A 27,225-nucleotide genomic window follows, 5' to 3' on the forward strand; every position below is an offset into this window, starting at 1 on the left:
CGTAGTATGTACCTTGGACTATCAATTGAAAATACTTCACACAATATATGGAGAAAACATGGGAACAAAAAGCACTTCAAGGTCTGGTGCACATTACAAGCGTCCTTTATTAAAAGTAGCTTTCAAGGTACATCATTTTTCAGCATGGTAGACAGCCACAGATGCGGATCCATGAATTTTGGAAAGGGTGGGGGGAGGGGGGGGGGGTTCGGGGGCACAATGAAAGACGGACAGAGCCACGTTCTGCGATTGCGCGGACAGGGGGTCTCTAAGGGAAAACTCAATTCACGCAATTTGGTGTATACTTTTGGTCAACATCTATATTATATTGGTGCAAGGAAGTATCTTGAACATGTTGTTGTGTATTACAAGCACCTTCTGGTTCAATGTCCTCTTAAATGTTTTCATTCCACCCTTCCCCAGTTACTGTTTACTGTGCTTTGTCATTGTTACTATCCTCACTTGCCCTCAAACATTCCCTTGTCATTTGTAGGTATATTCACTTCATCAAACCTCATTATACATTCACTATCATGCTTCAAATAGTGTATCTGTACATTCCTTTATTTAGCACCAATCTGTGAGTCCTTTATCAAATAATGGTCTCTAGAGATTGGCTGAGGACCTTCTTTTACATTCACTGACAAGCTCAGTTGAGCGGGGACTTCGAATAGTAAAAGACCAGTTTCTATGCTATCCTTTATTGGGTGTGCTTAGCTGGTGGCAGCAGTGGGATTTTTCTCTTTCTCTACAGTTGCAAAAAAGTGTCAATTTTCAAACTCAATTCTCGCTATTTGGTATATCCTTTTTATCAACAGGATTAGTAAATTTGACTGCTGGCGTACGGAGGTGCATGACTCACTTCTCCGACACCTACAACTCGACGGCTTCTGAGCTGTGTTTTAACATTTTTATCGTGGAAATTTCCTGAACACCTTAATAGATACCTGGTACTGGAAAAGAAAAGAAAGTCGGTCAGAACAGACGAGCAGCATGGGACTGCCAATGGAAGAATACATAGGTTCAGTACACGGGATGGAGAGGGGGGGGGGGTGAATTTACATTAGTAACGCATAAAGTTAGAAATAACAAGAGACCAAGAGTACGGTTAGCGGAAAATGACACAAAGCTTCCACCAAGTCCTACAAGAGAAAGGCCTAATATCAAATGAGGAATATCTGACAGGGGACATAAAAGAGATAGATGGACAGGTAGCAAAATAGGACCGCCAGTGGTAGCAAGGGAGATTTGAAAAGTAACAGGAGAGACAACAATCAAATTGGTTATTAGTAAGGAAATGAATTGACGATAAATTGCAACACATACCACCAGGTAAAGGCGTCTATGAAAGGTGATCAACAAAAGAATACGAACTTGATAATTTGTGGTAATATCAATAGCCACAACACTATTTGGGGAGGTGGACAAACTAATCCAAATTGGTAAAGAAACAGAAAAGTTTGCAGCAAACAGTAATCTTGTAATATTGAATGATGGGAGGGAAACCCGGCTGGACCCCCAAACAGGGAAGCTAGCGTGTATCGGTCTTAAATTATAGGTACTCCAGGTTTAGCAACAAAGAGCAAAATGTATCCCTAAAATGAACTGCAGAAATAGCGGTAAGCCACTGATAAGTTGGTGGAACGAAAAGTGTAATTTGGCTAAAAATGAAAGAAACTTTTCAAGAAACAATCTTAAAACATGTGTACATCTCAACTGCTAATACAATATAAATTCAAAAGGACTTGTGCCCAATGTTTCATTAGAGAATCCAAGGTACGCCACTGGAGAACTTTTAGTTAACAAATCAATTGCTTTACTCCTATTGGAGAAACAATTCGTGAAAAATCTAAGCGAATCAAAATTTAAAAAGGAAATACATTCTTCGTCAACCTTTGATAATCAAGGAGTAAGAAATGACAAGGATTACAGTTTGAAAAGCAAACTCGAAGAATCCCTTATAAAAGATGAATAGACAAACAATTATGATACTACACAAACTTAAAAGCGCGATGGATAGATCAAACAATTATTCTTCTCCACTTCAAGATAAAATCTCCTTGTCCTTGATTGCTGAGCTACCTATCCAATCATATTTAACCCTTCTTAAATTAGTGAATAGAATATGGGACAAGACCGACATCCCAAATCAATGGCGCCAATCAATCCTGGTGCCAATTATTAAGAAGGATTTAAACCCTTCTCACCCTTTATAGTATTGCCCCATGGCCCCGACTTTAGTAATTGGCATATACTGGAAAGATTTATTCAGAACGGCCTAAAGTATCAATATGAATCCTATTCGAAGTGGCTTTAAAACAGGGAGGAATACTACTCTAGACCATCTTATACGTCTAGACGTGGATGTAGCAACAGCTATAGCTGAAAGAGATGTATTAAAGCATTAATACTTCAATATAACTGCTGAGTTTCAAAGCGCAGAGTGCATAGCAAGAGTTTAGTTTTTCCTATGGCCTTTTTCCTTGGAAAATGTTAACCAAACCAATTATTGAATTAGCAATAAGGTTGTATAAGTGTTTAATTTCTAAAATTCACTGCAAGAAATCCTTGAATCATGAAGCTTCGCTATCACTTACCAGGTATCACACAGATTACGATGAATAATCCCACAGCTAGTGCTATTTTAACCGCCATGTTGAGCAACTTGTCCACAGAGTAATTCAGCGCGCCGGCGGCGTAGTATGTACCTTGGACTATCAATTGAAAATACTTCGCACAATATATGGAGAAAACATGGGAACAAAAGGCACTTCAAGGTCTGGTGCACATTACAAGCGTCCTTTATTAAAAGTAGCTTTCAAGGTGCATCATTTTTCAGCATATATGGTAGACAGCCACAGATGCGAACCATGAATTTTGGAAAGGGGGGGGGGGTTCGGGGGCACAATGAAAGACGGACAGAGCCACGTTCTGCGATTGCGCGGAGAGGGGGTCATTTACATTCATAACTATGTATTATTAGTACTTTCCTTTATGAAACTTATTCTAACGATTGATTAGTTGTTTGGAGACATTGTCATTTCATTTGCATATATGAATATTAAACAAATACCTAGCACTGACAAGCTCAGTTGAGCGGGGACTTCGAATAGTAAAGACCGTCTCTATGCTGTCCTTTATTGGGTGTGTTAAACTGGTGGCAGCGGTGGGTTTTTCTTCTTTCTCTACAGTTGCAAAAAGAGTGTCAATTTTCAAACTCAATTCTCGCGGTTTGGTGTATACTTTTTGTCAGTATAACTAAAACAAATTCCTGCTGGCGTATGGACGTGCATAACTCATCTTCCGACACCTACAACCTGATGGCTTCTGAGCTTTGTTTTAATAACACTTTTACTGTGTAAATTTCTTGAACACCTTATTTGGCTATCATTATAACTGATATTGGAAAAGGAAAGAAAGTTAGTCAGAACAGGTAAGCAGCATAGGACTGCCAATGGCAGAGTACATATGCATATTCAGTAGACGGGATGGACAGTGCACAAAGAGGAGGATGAATTTACAGTAGTAAGGAATAACGTTAAAATATCAAGAGACCAAGAGTACGGTCAGAGGGAGATGACCCAGAGCTACCACCAAGTCCTACAAGAGAAACGCCTAATATCAAATGAGGAATATCTGAAAGGGGACGTAAAAGGGATAGATGGACATGTAGCAAAATCGGACCGCCAGTAGTAGCAAGGGAGATTTGAAAAGTAACAAGAGAGCAACAGTTAAATTGGTTATTAGTAAATTAAATAAATAAATTGACGATAAATTGCAACACATACCACCGGGTAAAGGCGTTTATGAATTTTTGGTGGCATTGTTGGGTGGGTGATCACAACAGAATATGAACTATCATGGTGGGTTCCCACTACCAATCATACCAACCCAACCAAGCCCGATCATGATAGGTTCCAACTGCCGATCAAACCAACCCGTCCAAGCCCGATCAAGCTATTTTGGCCTGGTTGGTTTCGGTCGGCAAGGGCGATCGGGGTCGGTCTACCTTGATCGGGGTCGGTCTATCTTGATCGGTATCGATCTGGCTTCCTACACGACAATTTCTGGCATGTCAAAAAATATCGTGTAGGGGTCGAGAAGGCAAGCAATCGTACAGCGATCGTGTATTAGTCGAGTAGAGGTCGAGCTGATCGGGAATCGATCGTATAGAGGTCTAGTTTGGTCGGGGTGGATTTTTCCCGCCGATCACTACCGATCATCTCGATTTATACACAACTTCTACACGATTGTTTCCTGATCAATCGATCAACAACTTAACCGCTTCACAATTGGTACATGTCTGCCCTAAACAGTTACTCGACCGAACTCGCTCACTTTTCGACTGCTTTTCGATCGCATCCCGAGCACTTCTCGACCACACTCGATCTTTCCGATCGCAACCTCAACCAAGGACACAATTACGTACTGATATAATCACATTTTCTTCGTACTTTGGTAGTAACATGTGTTCGCGACACGCATGCGCGGATCCAGGATTTCTTAGGGGGGGGGGGGCAATTTGAAATTATGCGAGCCAAATATTGGTACGTAATTGTGACACCGGAAGTGGCAAAAAAGTTTGGGGGAGGGGGGGGGGGTAGAAAAAAAAATCCCCATCATCCCACTCTTACATGCAGGCCCCACTGAACGTTTCTCGGCGGGGGCCAAAGGGTGGAGCCCCCAGAAGCTCAGGGTGAATAGGAATTTAATTACTGTCAGATGAGCATATTTTGATATCTTATTTTTGAGACTGGCAGGACACAAATTGGTGTGGGGTCCGGGGGGCGGAGCCCCCAGAAGCTCAGGTTTAAAAAAAAAAAAAAATTATCGTCAGAGGAGCATATTTTTATACCTTATTTGTGACACTGGCAGGTCACGAATTGGGGTGGGGTCCAGGGGGCGGAGCCCCCAGAAGCTCCGTGGTTTCATACAATAAATTATCATCAGATGAGCATATTTTTATACCATATTTGTGACACTGGCAGGACACGAATTAACGTGGGGTCCAGGGGTTGGAGCCCCCGGAAGCTCAGGGGTTTTAAGGCAAATCACGGTCAGATGAGCAAATTAAAAAAAAAAATTCGGAAATTTGAAAATTACGTCGTCAGATATTTCGTTCAGTTGCTTGGGGGGGGGGGGGAGAGAGACAAGGGGTTTTAGGCATTTAATTACGGTCAGATGAGCATATTTTGATACCTTATTTTTTGCACTGGTAGGAAACTAATTGGTGTGGGGTCCAGCGGGCGGAAATTGGAAAATTACGGCGTCAGATATTGGGGGGAGGTGGGAAGAACACTTTTGTGTTGCTTTCTTTATCACACATCCTTTTTTTCCCCAGGGAGGCCGGGCCCCCGGCCCCGCCCCCCTCCTGGATCCGCCACTGCCCACAACTTTAACTGTTCGATATATATCTCTTGAGTGTCTGAGATGAACTGAACGCTGATCAAAAATGAGTACTGTGCCATCAGCTGACGAGAATATTTTGTGCAACCACTCAATTCACGAGTCATCTTGGATCCTCGTTCTAACAGGACGATCTGCTCGGGTCGAGATTGTGTAGATATTGTGTGTACGTCTAGTTGGTCTAGTAGGGATCGCGTTGGGATTGTATGTAGATCGGAATGATCGAGAAGAGCTCGAAGTTGTGGTCGACTATACGTTGTGCAGGAGTCGTGAATGGTCGAATGTGGGTCGTCAATGGTCGAATAGCGGTCGGGAAGAGCTTATGTTTAGGCATGTGGTCGAGATTGGTAGGGGGAAAATGGGTGATCGGGCTTGATTGGACTTGGTCGGGTTGGTTTGATCGGCAGTGGGAACCACCATGATAGTGTATGGTGATTTCAATGGCCACAACGCTATATGGGGAAGTGGAAAAACTGATCCAAATGGTCGAGAAATCGAAAAATTTGCAGAAAAAACAGTAATCTTGTAATATTGAATGATAGTAGGAAAACCCGGCTGGACCCCCAAACGGGGAAGCTATCGTGTCTCGATATTGCATTAGGTACTCCAGCTTTAGCAGCAAAGAGCAAAAATGTATCCCTAAAATGAAATGTAGAAATAGCGGTAAGCCCCCTGCCCCCCACTCCGGGAACGGAGGGATCGCATGCGTGCTCCAAAAATCTCCGGCTCGTAACAAAAGAAAAAGGTCTACCCGTATTGACTCATTGATTCACTGAGTAGGGGGGGGGGGTAAGCCACTGGTAAGCTGGTGGAACGATACTGTAAGTGCAATTTGGCTATAAATGAAAGAAAGTCTTCAAGAAAAAGTCTTAAAACTTTGATAATATAATATAAATTCAAAAGGGCTTTTGTCCAATGTTTCTTTAATAGATAATCCAAGGTACGCCACTGGAGAACTTTTAGTTCAAAAATAAATTGCTTCACTCCTGTCATGGTCGGTCACGTGGGCTTTCTAAAAATTACATTTGTCAAAAGGTTCGCAAGCCCGACGTTGTCGGCCTCTTTGGAATGTTAGTCACTTTCACTGACAGTATCGAAGTCTCTCGATCTTCTGGGCTGTTAGTCTACAGGGCTGTCCGCCCCCCCTACTTTCAGAGTTTGCTACTTAAATATATTTCTGTTGAATTTTAAAGCGTAGAGTGCATAGCAAGAGTTTCAGTTCTTTCCTTTGTGGCCCTGTTTTCCATAAAACATTTAAACCAAACGAATTATTGAATTAACAATAAAGTTGTATAGATATTTAATTTCTAAAAGCCATTTCATACATTCCTAAAAAAATGAAACCTTGCTTTCACTTACCAGGTGACACACAGATTACGATGAATAATCCCACAGCTAGTGCTAATTTAACCGCCATGTTGAGCAATTTGTCCACAGAACAATTAATAATTGATTTGCGTGTAAATATTTGCGTGTAAATATTTGCTCAGCGGCGTATATGTATAAGGAGGGAAGTCACATCATCATCATCATCAACTTCAGGTGGCGCTGTAAAGCGCTGCTGTGGTCTTCACGAGAGCACGCCATGCAACTCTTTCACCTGCCATTTGTGTTGCACCTCTCATTCCTTGTCCAGACACTTTCTTGATATCATCAGTCAAAGATATTGGTGGACGACCTCTACCCCGTTTTCCTTCGACTGCTCCTTGCAGTATTTGCTTCTCAACACCTTCAGATCTCCTAACAATGTGCCCAAAATAGTTTAGTTTTCTTTCCATGATTCCCCTTCTGATGGTCAAGTCTGTTCCAATCTTTTCCAGGACCCACACATTTGTCTTTTTATCTTTCCATGACACCTGCAACAGCCTCTTGTAGCACCACATTTCAAAGGCATCAACTCTCTTTCTGTCATTCTTTGTCAAGGCCCAGGACCCACTCCCGTCGCAATAGAGAAGGAAGTTGCTTGAAGCAGACGAACCTTCAGACTGAGAGATAGGCCTCGGCTCTTCCAGGTGTGTGACATATTCTGTACTGTTGATCTCGCCATTGCCATCCTTCTCCTTATCTCTGTGGTGCTCTCTCCTTTGTTAGTGATGATTGAACCCAAGTATTCAAACCGATTTACTACTCTAATCTTATTTCCAGCTACGGTGAAGTCAGTGTTATTATCATCTCTATATATCGACAACCATTATTTTTGTCTTTTTGGTGTTTAGAAGAAGGTCTTTCTCTTCACTTGCCTGTTTGATGCGATTCAACAAATCCATCAGCTCTTCCCTGCTGCCGCAAACGAGAGTAGTATCGTCAGCATACCTTAGGTTCGTGATCTTTTTACCTACAAACTTGACTCCCCCATTGAATCCTTCCAGAGCATTTCTCATAATGTCCTCAGAATAAATATTAAAAAGGTTCGGAGACAGTATGCATCCTTGACGTACTCCCCTACCAATTCCAAACCACTCAGTATTGCCGTTACTGGTTCTCACTGTTGCTTCTTGGTCATGATAGAGGTTTTTGATCAGTTCGATGATGTGACTTGGGAACCCCATCTTTGCCATTGTATTCCACAATTGAGAGTGGCTCACACAGTCAAATGCTTTGCTATAATCTATAAAGCACAAATAGAGGGGATGTCTGTGTTCTCTGCATTTCTCTATTATGTTTCGAATGTTGACGATCTGTTCTCTTGTCCCTCTACCTTCACGGAACCCTGCTTGCTCATCTGAGATCTCGGCTTGCAGTTTGATTTTCCTTTTTCTGCTAATCACCTTCAGACGTATTTTGCTTGCATGACAAATCAAGCTGATCGTTTGGTGATTTGCACATTCTTTCAGATCTCCCTTCTTTGGCAATGGTATAAAAACAGCTCTACACTAGTCCTTAGGCCACTCCCTACTATTCCATATATTGCAACAGAGACGCCACATCAGGTCAGTACCTTCTTCACCTGTAGCCTTCCACATCTCGGAAGTCACGTTGTCAAAGCCAGGGGATTTGCCATCCTTCAGTTGTTTCATTGCAAGCTCCACTTCTGATCTTAATGGAGGGGGCTCCATTAAGTCACACCTCTCTTGAAATCTTTCTTGGAAATCTTTTTAATGTTGTCGGAAAATTTAAGGACTATTACCATTTTTTTCATTGCTGTACTTATATAAAAGCTGCGCTATACAAATTCATTATTATTATTATTATTATACATTGGAAAATATGGGTCTTTGAAATTTAAACATACAGGACAGTGAATGCTTTCATCTATTCGTTTTTTTTAATTCAAGGGGAACCTGGGCCCTGTTTCATAAAAATTGTTTCCATTATCAACCGCTACAGGTCTAAGACAAATGTGCTCATAGCCTATGGAATGTAAGGATTTCAGTTGCTTATAACAAATATGGTATATTGTTGTTAATAACAAGCTTTTTTTAAAGGTATCTTTTAACAATGTTAAATCCGAGATGCACGGCCCTATGTGTTATCAGTGTCTGTGATATAGTGTAATATTGAAGCGCTTGAAAATGATCAAGAAGTGCCTCAAAAAAGTAAAAATCTTTGAGTGACCGGTTTTACCATGATACTCGTTTTCCCCAATAGACTGTAGTGTTATGAAAACCGTTAATAAAACGCACAATTTGGTTTCGATTTCCAATCATAAATATCTTGATAATAAGTCAGGCGATTGGCTTGTAAAAGTCATGGGCTTCCTGATTGACCTAATGGTTTATAATTATCATGAGCTAAATCAGGGATTTTGTTTCAGAATCTGAGACAAAGTTACCGGATCCCTGTAAATATGACCTAGTGAGTCAATTTACTATCAATCGTAAAACTGCACTGTATCTCGAATCTTGCTGCACAATCTTACTACGGATTGCACCTATCTGTGACATGAAATTAATCGTTAGTTAATACTTATTTTAAAGGTCCGATTGCTTGAAGGAGATAATATTGATTAATGTAGATCATACATTTTAATATTACAGGGACCTGAACCAAAATAACTTACCCCACCCCCTATCCACACACACTCTTGCAAATGCACCCATTAAACGGCTCAAACAACGCCTCTGCACATGCCTTTACATCGAATAGTCTTGATTTAGTCTGGTGTTTACTTTAATCAGATAATGTTTGCTATCATAACCGTTTATCTCTAATAACTCTTGAGACATTACCAAAGTCTGTATTCCAAGGCGTACTAAAGCCGGCATGCTAAGTAACCTGTTTAATAAATTCAAAGTAAAACGAGATTTGAATTTGTCATTTGACGAATGAGGTTGTCTGTCTTTTTTAAAATGTCTATGGTGTTAACGGAAAGATGAAGAGAGAGAGAGAGAGAGAAAACGAAAGGAAAAAAAGCGACAACAAAAAAGAAAACTGACCCACCGGTAATTGAACCTGGATCGCTGGAATGGGAGGCAAGTGCTTTGACCAATGTACCAAAATACTCCACATAGACATTCAGGCGCGTACGCAGGATTTTTTCAAGGGGGGGGGGGGTTAACATTTATAAATCGGGCCGAAACTTTCGCAACGACTCAGCCAGCCGTTGAATAAGCGGGGAGGGGGGGGGAGGGGGGTAAGAGGGCACTTTTTTTTTTGGTCTCGAAATTTGAAAATTTGACATTTGGCTCCGTTGAGGGGGGTCAGGTTACCTTTTTGGCCAGCCATGGGAATATTTTTCTTAATTATTCTTTTTTAATAATTAAAAAAAAACAAAAAAAAACAAAAGGGAGGGTTTTAGGGGGGTGATGGGGGGGGGGGGGGGGTTTACACACATAAAAAATACCAAAGGGGGGGGGTTAACCCCCCCCCCCTCCCCCCCCCCCTCCCCCCCTGTGTACGCGCCTGTAGACATTACACGTAAACGGAAAATGGGATTCTCAAATCAAATCTTATAGTTACAATATCGCCATGATCCCAACATCTGATTACAAAATAAATGTCACCTTCTGTGTAGAGAGTTTTCTTAGCTACAACAATGATATCCGAAGCTGGTAGAAATTCAAGTGGAAATTTTCAATAAATATGCATAGACATATTCGTATTTTGAGTTCCAATGCCATTATGATGACGTCGCGATGTACGTAATGGCCAAATGAGACATGAAATCATATCTTCGACTCATACTTTATCCAAATATTAACAAAAGTTGGGGGTCCCCGAGCATCCGAAAGAGCTAAGCATGTTTTTGCCTATAAATGCTATATATTACAAGAGGACGCGCGCACGGACGTCTAGCCTGAACGGACACTCATTCCATTAATGATATTCATAAAAAGATAAACATGATATCAATTTGTTCGGAAAAATATCAAAAATATCATGAAAGAAAAAAGAATGGCAATTCTATGTTGCGTACGTCCATGACGAAGGAAATCTGGCGCGCATGCGTGTGTTTTGAAGAAATGCTCAAAATGGCCTGAAACGTATGCAAAATGATTTTGAGACGATTTAGAGCATCGTTTTACTACGTCAGTTTTTCACAAATCAGACTCAGGTAATGCACATAATGTCTCATGGAAATGCTATATCAAAATGGAGCCTTTGAATGCTAAGAAATTTTGCTTTTCTTTCGATCGCATCCACATGACGAAATTGTCAATGTTTGGTATAGTACTTTCCCCCTCTCTCTATTTCTTTCTCTCTCTCTATTTCTTTTTTTTTCTCTCTCTCTCTCTCCCTCCCTCCCTTTCACCCTCTCTCTCTCTCCTTCTCTCCATAGTTATGTATGATGTGTATGTAGTTAGCTAAATATCCTTTTTTTCGATTATCCCTTTTGCCTCTCATGATCTCATCATTTTTCCGTTAAATCCTGTTTAGTAACTTGGGGAATATTTCTCTTAAAATAAGATGATTGTTATCATCGTTTCGGCAAGAACATGCAGCGTTGAAATAATGATTGTGATAAACTACAATTTTCAAACAATATTCAGATGAAATTAAGCACATCAAACTTTTATCCGTCCGTCAACTATTCGTAATCCAGATGCAATAACAGTCAGGGATTTGGCTTTGCCATACGGTAGAGACTGAGACATATTGGAAATAAGAAAGTTTAATCACGAATGGTTTACATTATATTGGCGACAAAAGTTGGAAATTCGCTTCTAAACAATTACAAATCTGTAATTATATATATATTTTTTTGCTTTAGTCTTTGAGCATTTTCTTTTGTCTAGCGTAAATGTTACATTCTAAGCCTGTTGGTAATATATTCAAGCTTATTGTCAGCTTCGATCCGTGAATTATATCGTTAATAAATGCATTTCTTTTCGATATCACTTAGTTCTAATGCTTTAATAATACATACCCTCATCAAACGAAATAACATGAAAATAATTATGATGAAATTATCATCCAGAAGATAGCGAGTTTGGATAATGGGTTTTGACATAATTGATGAGGATTATGATAAAGTACATGCAGGGCCCTGTGATATTTACATACCTATAAACGACGACAAATATGTACAAACCTCCTAATTCTTAAGTTCTATAAAGCTATAGCATTTTGAAAATTGTGATGAATGTATCATTGATTATTCTCATTATGTATTCTGCATAAAATAATATTCATTTCATTTATTTCATTCTCCATATTAACATTAAAACATACAAACATGATATATAGATAAAGATCGATTACAAAGGGAAGGAGCAAACCAAATTGTATTGGAATGTGGGGTTAACAAAAAGAGCAATTAGCCTTATGAACGTCAACCCCTTAACAAAAGACATCATATCTTTAGCACATAAAAGCAAGCTTTGTGACAGAGCCTGTACTTCGATGTAATTACACTGTAAAACAAATATGAAACACACAAATATTACAATAAAACATTATTAGATTGACGCAGTGAAAGTGGGGAAAAAATGACTTGTGATCATTATCGTAACTGAACTAAGTCCTAAACAATAATTTCTTCGTATATACATGTATATATCATCATAATTACCCTTCCATTGATCAAAACCCTTTGCAACTGATTTCTTGTTCTGAAGTCTGTAATGGACTCGCTAAAACACGTTACATAAATTCATGTATTGTATTTTATGTTTCGCAGGCTGATGTTCACAAAGAAGAAGAAAACCGTTGTCAAATTAACTAAAATGAAAAATAGAGCGACATATGTACAATATATTACTAGATGCTACAGATATAGAGGGATGTAACAAATAGATGAACTTCATCATTACTGATAAACATAATAACGAATTGATGAAAATTTTGATGAGGAAGAGGACCCGGTGACCCAAATAACATACATAATTATAAGCGACAACTGTAATACATATTTACAGACCTCTTGCCTTTTTACAGTTAATTAGACAAAGCTATAGCATTTTGCAAAGTGTAATGAATTTAGCATTGGTTTATTACTCTCATTATTTGTTCGGCATACAATGATATGGTATCTTGAGCACATGACAGAAAGCCTTGCGACAGACCTTACTTCAATAGAATTACACTGAAAAACAAATATAGAACACCAAAACATTACAATAAAAACATCATTAGATTGATAAAGTAAAAGTGAAAACAAAACAAATATATGACTTGTGACCATTATCGTAACTGAAATAAAACCCTAACCAATAATTTATTCATTGATACGTGTATATTTCATCATACTGGCTCTTCCCTTGTACAAAGCGTTGTGATAACTATTACATGTACAGAATAAGTCTGTCGTGGGTTCGCTAAAAATTACGTAACATAAGTTTGTGTATTGTATTTAAAGTTTCGCAGGCTGATATTCACTGATACAAAGAAAAGCGCAAACAAATAAACTAAAAAGGAAAATAAAGAGACACATGTACAACACATCACTAGATGCTACAGCTTCAAATGGAGGGAGCTACTAATTACCATTCAATTTGTTCACTCATTACACAAAGAGTCTAATAATAAAGAACAATTCAATGCGCATTGCAGATCAAAAATGTAAGTCGTGTTGCTATTGATAACTTACATTACATTATTTGTTTAGTGTCAAGCTATCTCTCTTTGCCCCTCTCTCTCTCTCTCTCTCTCTCTGCCTCATTCTGTATTTCATATATACATACAGAGTCCCAATGTTTTTCTAGCATTCTGTTTGGAAAGTAACCTATTACACTCAGGTTTGCAGTATATTGTCGATGGTTTACAAAAGTATAATTAAAACACTTGAGTAGAGACCTCTGACATGTCTAAACTGATGATTATCTTACGATAATTCCATAACACTCTCCCCTCCTACCAATCACCGTATAACAATCAAGCTTACTATAGTGGACACTCTTCCCAATATCTCTTGGGGGAGGGGCACTAGATAGGGGAGGGTTTACAATAGTAGAAGGTCCACACACACAAAATTGCCAATGATACGCCCTATCCAAATATTAAATTGAGAACTTTGTTTCCATGCGAAGATAAATTTGGTTGGATTCTATTTACAAAAGTCTGCCCTATTTATGAAAACAACCCTGCAACCGATCGTTGCTCTATGATCATAATCTCACGCGCGAAATCTAGAAAACCATGCTCTACGAGCCGATCATTAAAATTCCTGTGATCAAGGAGCATATTTGACTCAGAGAGTTGGGACTCCATTGTTGACTTTGTCATGCGTGCTATCACGCCGCCACTGGGGACAGTCAACGTCTCGTCTGTTTTGACATGTTCTCTGTGGGGACGGGATTTCCGATAACTCTCTATTTCAGTTGTCCATTCTGCCACCCATTCATATATCTGCTTGGAGATCTTTTCGGACGGTGTATTTGTAGGCCAGTATCCATCTGTTTCATTCAGTTTAAGTAGCTTCACAAGGCAGCCCAGTTGATCTTGATTTAATCCACAAACCATATCTTCAATGAATGCGAGACTTGTCCTCTCTTTCTTGTATTTGCCTGTCACATACGAATAAAGGCCATAATCGAGCATGTCCCTTTCTTACAGATATTCATAAAAATATGGGAAACAGACATGTACGTATATAATTCCCAACAACATATTTCGTTGTAATTATTTCATCTTGATGGTTTGCTCTCTTTGTTGAGAACTTACTTTGATTTGAATTTCGCTACACAAAAAACATTATATTACCATTATTATCATTATTATCATTATTGTAATTATTATTACTATCATTTTATTGTTGATATCCTTTTTTAGACCCTGCTACCCAAGATAAATATATGATAATCCATTTTCCATTTGCTGACAAAGGTTGTAGCTGAAGGTAAACAACTTTAAAAGACCCGTCCTCGGCCCCCTCTCTTCCCTTTCGTGAGCACTGTTTGAGAAATGTGCTCGCTTTAACCTTCACCCTCCCCATCACAAATTACTGGTTCCACCATTAACATTTAATACTGATTGGGACCTACATAGATTATATTTCTAAGAGGGTAGTAATTTCTTTGTTTTCTAATTTATTTTACCGTATCTCTTCAGCTTTACTATATACACTAGTACTGTTAATCATAAAGGTGGAATAATTTTTTACCCCAATTCATGGAATCATTTTTACAATCATTTATTCCTAAAAGATCTAGATAATGGTATACATTCTCAGATTTTATTGAATAATAATTTGCGAGTGTTTATTTTGCGTGACTGCTAAAGCATGTGTTTGCTACTATGCTTATCAACTAGGGGACCTACGTCCTTAAGTCATAGCTGACTGTAATGAGGATTAATGCCTCACAAATTGACAGTACTATAGCTGATCGACACTGTAGGGCCATGCATTATGGTTCAAGGCATGGCCACACAGATTTTTTTTTCTGTTGGGGATCGGGGAAAAACGCAATGAATTAGTGATACTTTATTGCATTTTCTTCGTTTTTTGTATTTGTGGGGGCGTCCCCGTACCCTAGCCCCCGCTGCGTACAGTCATGATTCAGTTGGTAAGCAATGGCCTCGTTACTGTGAGGCCCCAGGATCAACACCGTGTCGATGTGCTATATTAGTGTTTTTTTGTGAGGCATTAATCCTCATTACTGTCAGTTATGACTTAAGGACGTAGGTCCCCTAGTTGATAACCATAGTAGCAAACACATGCTTTAGCAGTCACGCAAAACAACCACTCATAAATTTGTATTCAATAAAATCTAAGAATGTATACTATTATCAAGATCTATTAGGAATAAATAATTGTCAAAATCATTCCATAAATTGGGGTAAAAATAATTATTCCACCATTATGACCAACAGTGTATTAGATATAAGTAGCATATGGACTAACCTGCAGCTATTTCATCGGCGAGATCAGGCATCATGTTTCTCCGTATTTCATGAGCTAAGGCTGCACGATAGTTGAATACCGACGGACGTGGCTTCACTTTCCATATCTTAAACAGCGCAAATGCTGTTAACGGATGTGGGGTATTAAGATGCTCAGCTATGTCTTGATCAGTCAGCTGTAGCAAATTTTGAAGTGATTCGGAGATCCCTGGACCTTGAAGCATGCCAGAAGTAGCTTCTAAATGAAAAAGTCAACAAGATCAACTTCTGTAACGGCATTATTAAACGTAATATTGAGTGCATTTGTGTGTATGAAATCAGTGACAACATGAAATTATGGATTCGACCATCCAAAGTTTTGGTTTGTTGTTGATGTTGTTGTGTTTGTGTTTGTTAGCGTGATACTTTTCTGAATTCCTCAAGTGTAAAAGTAAAATGCCTCGAAATATGGGCTTAATTGATGAATTGATGAAAATTGATGGGAAAACCGTATCATCGGATCAGACCAAAATGATGTCGGATTGGATCATGAATGCATCAAACTATATTCCAATAAAAACTTTATGCCTCAGCAGATATATTCTTACCTTGATCAGCAGGTTCTTCTAGGTTTTTATTTATTGCTTCCGAGATAGAACACAACTCCCCATAGCTCATGTCGTACTCTTGAAAATAAAAAAGGTACTTTGAAAAGGATATACTTTATCTTAAACGATATCAATGTAAATATTTGCGACAACTAGTTAATTTCGACTGTAACATTATGAGCAAATAATGTTATGCAATGAATATCAACTCTTGCTAGCCAACAAGTGGACAATTGTTTGATTGCTCGGTAGGTGGCTTGTATGTTCCAGAACTAGATTTAAATGTAATTGGGTGTTTCATGATCAAGCCTAACCATTTATTTTGAATTCCTATTTGTATTGTATTTGGATTTTGTTAAACGGTTGAATAAAATGAACTTGAACTTGAACTTGAAATTGGCGATCAAGGATTTTCATCTATTTCTATTTCTGGTTCCATCATTTCTGGTACGATCAATCAATATTCTTTGAATTATGTTACTACAAACTTAACATTATTATTGTCTCTTTTTTGCTGGGGGATCATTTGGTACCGTAAAATGAGGATATACATTTAAGATTCGTTATCAATATACTCTTACCTAATATTCCTGTAATAGAGATATCTGTATAGTGGCTCGCTATTTTACGGGAGAAGATTACTCGTTTATCCTCGTCCTTGGTGGATTCGAAGGGTTCGAAGGGATCAATGAGTAACTTGATGGTTCCAATGTCAAGGTGTGAAGGATCGAAGGCGGGTCGATATGATACCAGTTTAGTGGCATTGATACCCAGCTGTTTAGCTATAGGATAGAGATCATGCATGAGCAGATGAAAAGCCATATCAACGAGCTCCGCTTTGTAGATATATGGTCCTCTTAAAGTTGGCAGCAACCCTTAAGATTATAAAAAGACAACCGGAATTATGATTACAGGCCACGCACATAATGTATGTTCCTTAGCTTTTATTACTAAAAAATGTTTCATGCAACTTGACGACTCAATCCTAAGTCAAGCAGTGATTGTGAATGAAATAACATTGTATTAGTAGTGATGTGACAACAAATAAATTAATTTAACTCTGAATTTGCAAGGAAATTCTAATTTATATTACGATTGCATGCATTGATACAAATCTTAATAAACATTTATTCATTTGTAGAGATTGTTATTTTTAAGAAGTAACATTAAAAAAGATATGTGGGTAAGATACCTCCTAGGTTGTTTGATTCGAAGACTGGAGCAAGTTGCCTGTATTTATCAACTAAAGATTTATATAACACATTGGTTCTCCATTTATGTAGACGTTCGAACCGTTTCCCTTCGTCATTAGCTTCATCGTGTTTGCAGTCAATGTTTAGTTTCTTGCAGATTTCCTTCATTGATTCTTGTGTGAGATGACGTGAAATCGTTTTCAGTTCCTCGTTAGAAGGCCAGTCATCAGCTATGATACAATATAAAATTAATACTAAAGTGAAGGTAACAAAAGAGTCTTTTTTCCACATTCAACACACTGCAAAATTAGCGTATTTGGCAGAGGGTGCTGATCTGCTCCTTTTAGGGTGCAATAACTGATGAGCGGCGTAAATGTGCACCCTTATGGGTGCGAGATATTGGAGGGTGCGAAATATGCACCCGGTGTAGTCTGTATCAAGGCCTAATAATAAACAAATAATAATTTAAAGTTGAATATGTCCTCAAGTTTGTGTCGATATCCAAGAACAAGATTAAACATGTTAAAAGATAAAAATGTATTTTTAACTTTTCCATAATATTATGATTATACAAAAAGCAATGAGCTCAATATCATTTGATATCATCGGACTTTGTCTTTTTTTAATGGTAGACCAGCCATCCTAGGTGATTTCATCAACCAGTCATTGGCTCAATCGGTAAGGTCAGCGTAGAATAGTGGGTTCGAAATCCAGTAGTATTCCTTCGGATCTTTGCCTTTTAAGAAAAGCAACAAATAATCAAAGTTTAATTGGTTTTGACCTCTTTCCACGCCGCTTTGAAAAATTAACAGGATGGCTAGCCTAGGTTTAAAAAAAAAAGATGCAAGCGAACTCGACGTCTACGCCTAAGGGTGCACATCTTCTCCCGCTAGGGGGCAAGTTTGCACCTAAAAGTAGGTTGAAAAATTGCACCCTAAGGGGTGCTGCTTTTGTAGCAAATGTCTGCACCATAAGGGTGCACATCTGCTCCCTCTAGGGGGCAAGTTTACACCTAAAAGTAGGGTAGGAAATGTCTGCACCATAAGGATACACGTATGGTCGCTCTACGGTGCAAGTTTGCAACCCAAATTGGGGTCCAATTCTTTACCCTACCTTTAGTTGCAAACTTTATCGGAAGGAGATGTGTTCTGTACATCAACTTCCTATGTTGCTGTAGAAGTTTTAGTGTTACCTGGCTCATTTTCTTTGTCGATCATTTGTTCGACTCTTGTAGATATATTACGTTCTCTCACATCGGTCATCATTTGGTGAGTATTGAAAAGAGCAGTCCTGTTTTCTTTGATTATTTTCTCAGTCTGAATGATGGCAGATGTCGGCCCTGTAAGGTTACATATTATCCTGTAGTGCTGCACCATTTTATCATTCACACGTTGTTCAAGTGCCTTTACTTCTACAATATCTATTAAAAAAATGAAAGTCACATGTTAAATTTGTCAAAATGACATTGTGTCAGAGTAAACAATATGAGTTTTCCCCCTTAAAGCGCATACATCTTTTTTTTCGGAAGTAAGAGGTGAGGCAGCACTTTATACAAGTATAAAACAATTAAATAGAGTGGTTCATATTCAACGATCTTAATAATAATTCATTAGCGTTTTATTCAGTTCAAAATCTGTGTGGTTAATTTTATTTTCTTGGGGTGAAATGTGATGTCACCTTGTCAGCATTTATGTTTGGCGTTACTAATAGACACTATGAACATGACTGACAATGAGAGCGGACAAAATATACAGTTCCTCAGGTAGACAAACACTGCTATTATGTAAAAATGTGTAGAACAGGTGTCACATGCATATTCACCTTTTTACATAATAGCTGTGAAGGGATGTTCCTTTGTCTACCTGAGGAACTGTATATTTTGTCCGCTCTCATTGTCAGTCATGTTCATAGTGAGATTGCTCCCTCGAAACAATGCCCCAAATTCAGGAATAGATAACAATGACTTATAATCATCTCCCCCTTTTTAACTGAATTCATGTCAGTAGAGGAGCTATCTGATATGGGTAACACTAGGTAAGCCTATATATGCGATGTGCGATGTGACAATACTACACATTTCTTAACCCCAGGGAGTGGAGATTGTGCACACAGTGTGAATCCAATGACCGGGGTAATAGTATATTTGTAAAGCGCTTAGAGACATTTGTATTAAGCGCTATATAAAAAATAAATATTATTTTTATTATTATTAAGCTGCCGCAAGCTTATCCACCGTAGCGTTATCAATACAAATTGTTTGTCTCCAGTAAGTTCAAAGTGGGAACGATATTGGAATTACAATTTACCAGCTGTATTGATACCAAAATATAACGTGCTATTTCGTTTCAGACCAGTTAGTCTGAAATACTTTCAATATAGGATTTTAAATATCATTTTGTTTTTAATTAAACAACTATTTAGGATGAAAATTGTAAACAATGCAAAATTTTCATTTTGTAAAAAAGAAATTGAAGATATAGTACATTTATTTTATGAATGTGAGATCAGTAGAAAGATCTGGAATGAATCCTCAAACTGGATTTATGAAAGAACTCAAATTTGAATCTTGTTCAATTTACAAAATATAATTTTGGCTTTGAAGATAAGAGAAACGATGCCCTAAATTGCATTATTATATTAATCAAACAACAGATGTTTATTTGTAAACTGAATAGTATTGTTCCGCTTTTTGATATGTTGAAAAAGAAAGTTTGCAATAGTATAAAGATGGGAAATATATTGTACGTCTAGAATGGAAAGACATTTTTGTGTAAAGTGGCACTTGCTACAATTGTTGTTTGTATAGAAACATTTTTTTTAATGTGCTTAAACAGGCACATATTATATTTGATTTGTTTATTTGTGTGGAGATTGTTAATAAATAGCCTGTGAAGGGCTCAAAAATTGGAATTTTTTTTTGTTGAAAACTCACAATTGTAATAACATGTTAAATAGGTACCTGGCAGGTTTAATTGGTTGAAATGCACTGTGTGCTGGATACGGCTGCCAGACTTAAATCTAGGGTAATAATATCCAAACTTCTTTCGAATCGTATCGGGGCGTTAAATTATGATGTGATTTGTGCTATACACGAATAATTTATTTAGTCAGCGTAGCAGAGCACCTATTGATTTCGTCAGAATCTAATGGTTCTTTTCCTATTCTTTCTGAATGGATTTGTTTTCGCTTCATATCTCATGAATACAGCTGACATAAATGACAATGAAATGTTTAAGACATGTGCCATATGCATGATTGGTGATCTTACAGAGCAAGTCCACTCCAAAAATAACTGACTTTCAATAGAAGCAGAAAGATCAGACAATACAATCAAAAAAAGTTTTAACAAAATTGGATAATAATAAGAAAGTTATGAATTTTTAATGACATGAACAACTTTGAAAATCACAAGACAAATTGGCAACTCATTCACGAGTCTGTAACGTAATGTCCTCAATATCCACTAATTAATTTCTTTATATTGATAATATACATTTCCTATTTTCCCCCTTAGGATCTTATTTTTTCACGCTAGCATCCACATTAGATTGATAGTAATATGTTTTTGTGTGGATAATATAGAGTATTTTTCCAATTAAATCATGAAAAATGTGAATTTTGATAAACTATTTATATAAAATTCAATAATCATGAATATACAATATTCAGAAAATAGTATCAATTATTCATAGTTCATTAAAGATTTTGTGAAATGTAATGCACGCAATATGATACAAATCATAAAACTTGGGCAAAGGCATGGGGAAATCAAGTTTTGGGGGATAAAAAGAGAAATTAAACGAATTAAACTATATAAAGCAATGTATAGATAGTGAGGACATGACGTCACAAACTAATAACCAAATTGGCAATTTGTGTCGTGATTTCCAATGTTCCATAGTTTTACATACTTTTTCAAAAATGTATAGCTTTCTTATTAGTTTTCCGATTTTGCTCAATTTTTTTTTGATTGTTTTGTCTGATTTTTCTGCTTCTATTGAAAAGTAAGTTATTTTTGGAGTGGACTTGCCCTTTAAAGAAGATTTTTGTTTCTTCATTACTGATGCGTGACGTAATCTCGGCGCCATTTCGTTAAAATTATATTATCATTGACAATATTTCTGGACGATATTTGATATGTATAAACTTGACATCACGGGAAAACTTTCCATACCATTGTCTGTGCGTGCATCGTAATGGACGCGTACGCAATCGTCAACAATTTGAAATTGGTCAAAATGCTTATTGGACCAATTTACTACGCGTTTCACATCTTTTTGAACGTTTAACAGTTTTGCGCGCGCGGACGGACACTGTTAAATTTGCCTCAATTATGGTTTCCTCTTGTACGTGCTATTTCTCATTGGGCTTGTGTTATATTTCCGTCATGAATAGCAATTTATAAATGATATGACATGGTAGTATGTGGGAATACCCTTTTCACATATATGGGTGTGACCAAGCCTTTAACCAAGCCTGTATCTCATGGGTCGAGCAAGGGATAGTAGTCTAATGAGGAACAGACCCACATAGAAAATGTATTTTACTATTTTAAATGGATATAGAGCATAAATTGATTTCTATAATCGGCATGTGACTAAAGGTTGATGACTAAAGGTACGGAGTGTTTTCCACTCGACATAACCTCCGTCTATGAACGAGGGAAGGGGCACGTTAACACACAACGCAGACCTCAATCATCCACCTCGGTGGGAGTCGAACCCGAGATCTTTGGTTCGACAGGCAGACGCTTTACCGACTGAGCCAACTCGCCTCCTCTTAATGATGTTTCACTATTAAAGCCTAAAAATGTATCGTATTTGCTCTACGGCTAGGATACGGCGGCCGTAAACCCCCGAAATTGAGAGACACTTGCGGTGGCCTCCAGGTCACCCTAGGGCGTATCCCTATCTTTACAGGCCGCACGGGTCGCCGTGGGATTATAACGCGGAATTATAACTGTATTCATTTCTAGTTTTGCCGTAGCGATTAGACACGCCGTAGCCATGCCGTAGAGCAGTTCCACGGTTTACGTACGTCGGCCGTACGGTAGCCTTGCATTTTTATTTACTCCAGGGGTGAAGCGGCAGCATGAGTCTGGCCGCACGGTGGCCGTATGGTCCCCCTTCGGCCGCCTTGAGGGCAACTTGTGGCTACCTTGCGTCTGCCATAATATTTGTCAGAAGGGAACGCCTCAAGGACCTACTAAGGCGACCGTGCGTCATCACTTCAAAGGCCGTACGGCAGTCCAAAATGTTGTCTCCACAAACTCAAAATACGCCGTGTGGCTACCCTAACATAATGTGACCGCTACCGTATGTGACCGTGGGAATGCTGGGGCGGTCCTATAATTGCTTTTGGCCGTAGATATTTTAGACCGCACGGCCGCCGCAGCAAATGTAACCTAGGCATTACTTGCATTTTTCCACCATTAAACATATCATACTACCAAATAACTTACGTTGTGCCCTTCTCCTAAAAAGATAGTACACTGAAGAGATGAGTATCAATGCAGCAAACACTGAACAAATGAAACGATATGAGGATAACAATGAGAAACACATAACTGTTGTAGCAAGTTTACATGCTATATTGACCTTCTCATAATAAATATTTCATATAAACAAAGCTACTTCATTGAAATCTTGATAATGTAATGGCAATTTAATAAAATCCGATTCGATAAAAAAATTGCTCCGTTAACATTTCTAAAGTAAAATTAATAAGAAGATATAAAAACAAAGCTGCGCATATCAGTATTATGTACACAGATTTAAGGTACTTTGTTTATGTTAAACATACGTACATAGCCTTCACAAGATTCCAGGGCACAATAGTTGCAATAATATTTGTGTATGTATACGTGATTATTGAATTTGCTTTTATACTAATCTTTTAAGCTTTCGCTCTAAATTGATTTTGTTATCTTCCAGATAGTTTTCGACCATTTTCCATAGCAAGGTTATTGGTTACTGAGTTAACCTGTTCTCAACCATGGCTTCGTGTTTACACGTTACATATACATTTTGTTGGATTCTTTTAAATTAATATTCTGAATGTCCAGTATTTTCAACTTACAACCTAAGATTGTCATCAGATTCATCAGAGCTGTTGATTTCCCTGGTTCGTCGCCTTGGAGTAGGACAGATGTTGATTTATTTGCATTGGTTCCTGGAATACTGGAAGCCACACATGTATACAATTCTTTGTTACCCCTGGTGGCAATGGTGATGGTTTTGTTTTTCGTCCCGTCTATGTTATCCCATTCTCTTTTATCTGATGGCTCCAGTGCTCTGGATCCATATAGAAAGACAAGATTGATAGAGGGGTAGTACTTCACCGCTTGGCATGTTAGAGTCGTTCCGGATTTGGCGACCAGGATGCAGTTGTTTGAGTCGTATTGGTTGGCATTTAGACATTCCTGGATGGTTGGCAACGGTTCCAGAGGCTGGGCTAAATTTGGAATATAAACAAGCTAAAAATGATTTGTAACATTGTCCTTTAAAATTTCAATTAGATTCTACAAATTAATAAACTAACGAATCAACAAAGTCAATAACAATTGAACAAAAAATAAACATTTTATTCTATCCGTTTTTTCAGTGTGTAGTGTCCCCCTGCTCCAACAATAAATCGCACTCTCCCCTCCCCCTCTCTGACACACGCACACACATAAATGCACCTTTACAGTTGTGCTCCTCCGACGAAATTTGCAGTCATCAGCGGCTAAATAGTTTTAAGGCAACTAAAATGTATACAGATATCAGACATTAAACCTCTACAGGTCCGTCTGGATAACAACTGCAGGCAGCTTTACCGCATAGCTGCTCGGCTGGACCACCTGCTGCATACAGTACATTCCTCTTTGAAAAAGAGCCCCCGTGCAGACTTTACTCAAGGAGGCCTCTAAGCCCATATGTTGGAACTTAGATTTAGCTGGTGCTACTGAATCAACTATCCATATCCATGACAGGCTCTAACCATATCTTAAAGATAGGTCCTTTAACCCTCCTGGCAACAATTTGAAGCTCTGGGGTCTCAAAGACTCTATCCTGTGTCCGTGTGGTCCAATTTAGACTTTTAAGCATATTACGAATGAGTGTGTTATAGCAGCCCCCCCCCCCCCCCCACATGTCCCCTCACTGATATTGACAACCCACTACATGTGTCACTATTGTCAATTTTTAATAGCTATGGTTAATATACGAAATAATGATAAGAAAGATTGACATTTCAAACTCACTGGGAATTAAAATCCTTCATTTTTTTTTTTTTTGGGGGGGGGGGGGTGGGTGGGGTGTGACGCTATTGAAAGAAGAAGATGGTATTAAGGTTCTACCATTATTAGTCCTTACGTTGTACTACTTCGGTACGTGTATGCACGTGATGAATACTTACCAATCACATTGACAAATGTGTGATTCCTGAAGGATATCCCAGTATCATCGGTCACCTCACAAATGTAAAGACCTTCGTGGTGGACCTGTAACTCCTTGATGACCAGCGAGTAATCTTGGGTGATGTCATACGTGCCGTCGTCGTATCCAGATCCACTTTTTTTAGAAACATTTTTGTTGCTTTCCATTACAACCAGGCTTTTATTTGCTGAAAAAGGAGATCCCTTTTTCCAAGACACTCTTCTGGCCTTGATGTAAACGGTGCATTGCAGGATGCCATATGTGGTATGACGCAGCTGCAGAGTGACTCGTTGATTTGTTGTGATGGCATTATCTAAAGGAAAAACAGTGATAGCCAGTTTATCTCAGGGAAAAGGCTAGAAAAGATTTTATCATGTAGGAAAATGATTTATATCAAAGTACATTATTAGTACATGAAAGTAATTTAACCCATAATTAATATATTAAAGCAGGAATACATAGATTGGGAAAAGGGACATAAACAGGTTTCAAAACATTAAATGCTTCTTAAAGATATCACAACCTTTTCTTTAAGATGTGCAGATTTACCAAGTAAAACATTAGTTTTAGGTAGATTATAGGTTTTCAAAATAATTACTGATTAAAAAAGTCAAATATAGTTCTCTTTAACAGCATGTAAACCTACAATTATTATAAAATGATTTTAAAGATTTTCTTCTAAATAACCCACCTAAAACTAAAATATCAGTGTAGTTTTCCATCAGAGGTCCCTTGTTGTTAGAAACTGTGCAGTAAATTCGTCCACTATCTGCCGTTGAGACATTGTTGATGATCAAGGAATAATTTTCGTCCACGTCACAACTTCCATCATCGTATCTTGGACCTGATACTTCACCATCAAGCCATGCTACCATGGTGGTTAGATCATCAGGATCAAGGCCCTTTCTCCAGTAGACTGCAATTGGTTTTCCGTAAAAGCGACATGTCAGAACCGCTTGCACACCTCGAACCAGTGTCTTCTTGACTTCGGTGTAAACTAGACCATCTGGAACCACTTGGGATGATTTTAGACCTGCATCAAACAAAAATGTAGTGGATCGACTCATTTTTCATGATTTCATAAAGACAAAAAGATCGAAGAGTATGAGATTCAGTAGGCCTTGGCTATAGTGATTATTACATATATTCCAAAGTTCATGACGGGTTAAACCTTTACTCTTCATGTTTATATCTATTCCCCAAAACCTCTCCCAAACACATTCATGGCTGACTTTGTTTGTGAGGAGAAAGATTCCAAACAAAGAAACAAAGAACACAAATATAAAAGGTCACAAATTTGATCACTGATTGCACTTTTTAACATTCACGGAGAGTAGGTACTGTGCATATAACCGTGACCGCAGAACTAGGTGCCCTTGGGGAAGCTTGACAGGCCTATGATTATGCAAAACGCTAAGACACTGACATGAAAAACCTACAAAAAAATAAAAATGGCAAGGAGTATGCAAGTTTGTGCCCAAATAAACACAACGAGACAGATGACATAAAACACCAACAGCCCAGGTTCTAGCGAACCTTTTGAATATGTAATACCCATGCGACTGATATGTCAGTCATGGTCCGTCCGTGGTGGGCTTTCTGACAATTTAATTTTCAGATGGTTCGCAAGACCGACATTGCCGGCCTCTTGAGAATGAAGGTGAGGATGGCTGGCGGTATCGTAGGCGGTATCAGTACAATACCCCCCTGGGCAATCATCCCCGACAAATTACCAGCTAGACAATAGGGACTTTTAGATTTGCGTGGACTAATACGTGTGACGTCCATTCAAGGCAGTGCTTAATAAGGACGTCGAGCGTAGCATAGACCTATTGTCTTCGTGCGAATCTTAAAGTCCCTAATTACGCCCCAAGGACGATTACTCCTCGAGGACACTACTGGTGGGCTTCCCCTTTAATGTTCTTGGGGGGAGGGGTAATTGTCTTTGGGGGGTGGTTGTCCTCAGGGGGGGGGGTCGTCCTCGGGGTGTAATTTTCCAGGGGCTAATTTATTGTCCGTTCGGGGTAGTTTTCCGGCTGGACAATTACGCCCCAAGGATGATTACCCCTCGAGGAGACTACTGGTGGGCTTTCCCTTTAATGTTCTTGGGGGAGGGGTAATTGTCTTCGGGGAGGGGGGTGGTTGTCCTCAGGGGCGTGGGGTCGTCCTCGGGGTGTAATTTTCCAGGAGGGTAATTTATTTTCCTTTCGGGGTAGTTTTCCGGGGATATCCCCGGTTGTGTTTGTCCAGGGGGTTATTGTCCTGATACGATCGTAGGCTGTTATCTTTTTGGCAGTCTATCTCGTAGACTGTCGGTCTACCGAATATTCGGGTTTGCCCTCTTTTTTTAGGGATTACTACTTCAATAAAATTCTGCCGAAATTCACAGCGTAGAGTGCA

Source organism: Strongylocentrotus purpuratus, unplaced genomic scaffold, assembly GCF_000002235.5.
Source record: "Strongylocentrotus purpuratus isolate Spur 01 unplaced genomic scaffold, Spur_5.0 spur5_scaffold_3, whole genome shotgun sequence".
Classification (NCBI taxonomy): Eukaryota; Metazoa; Echinodermata; class Echinoidea; order Camarodonta; family Strongylocentrotidae; genus Strongylocentrotus; species Strongylocentrotus purpuratus.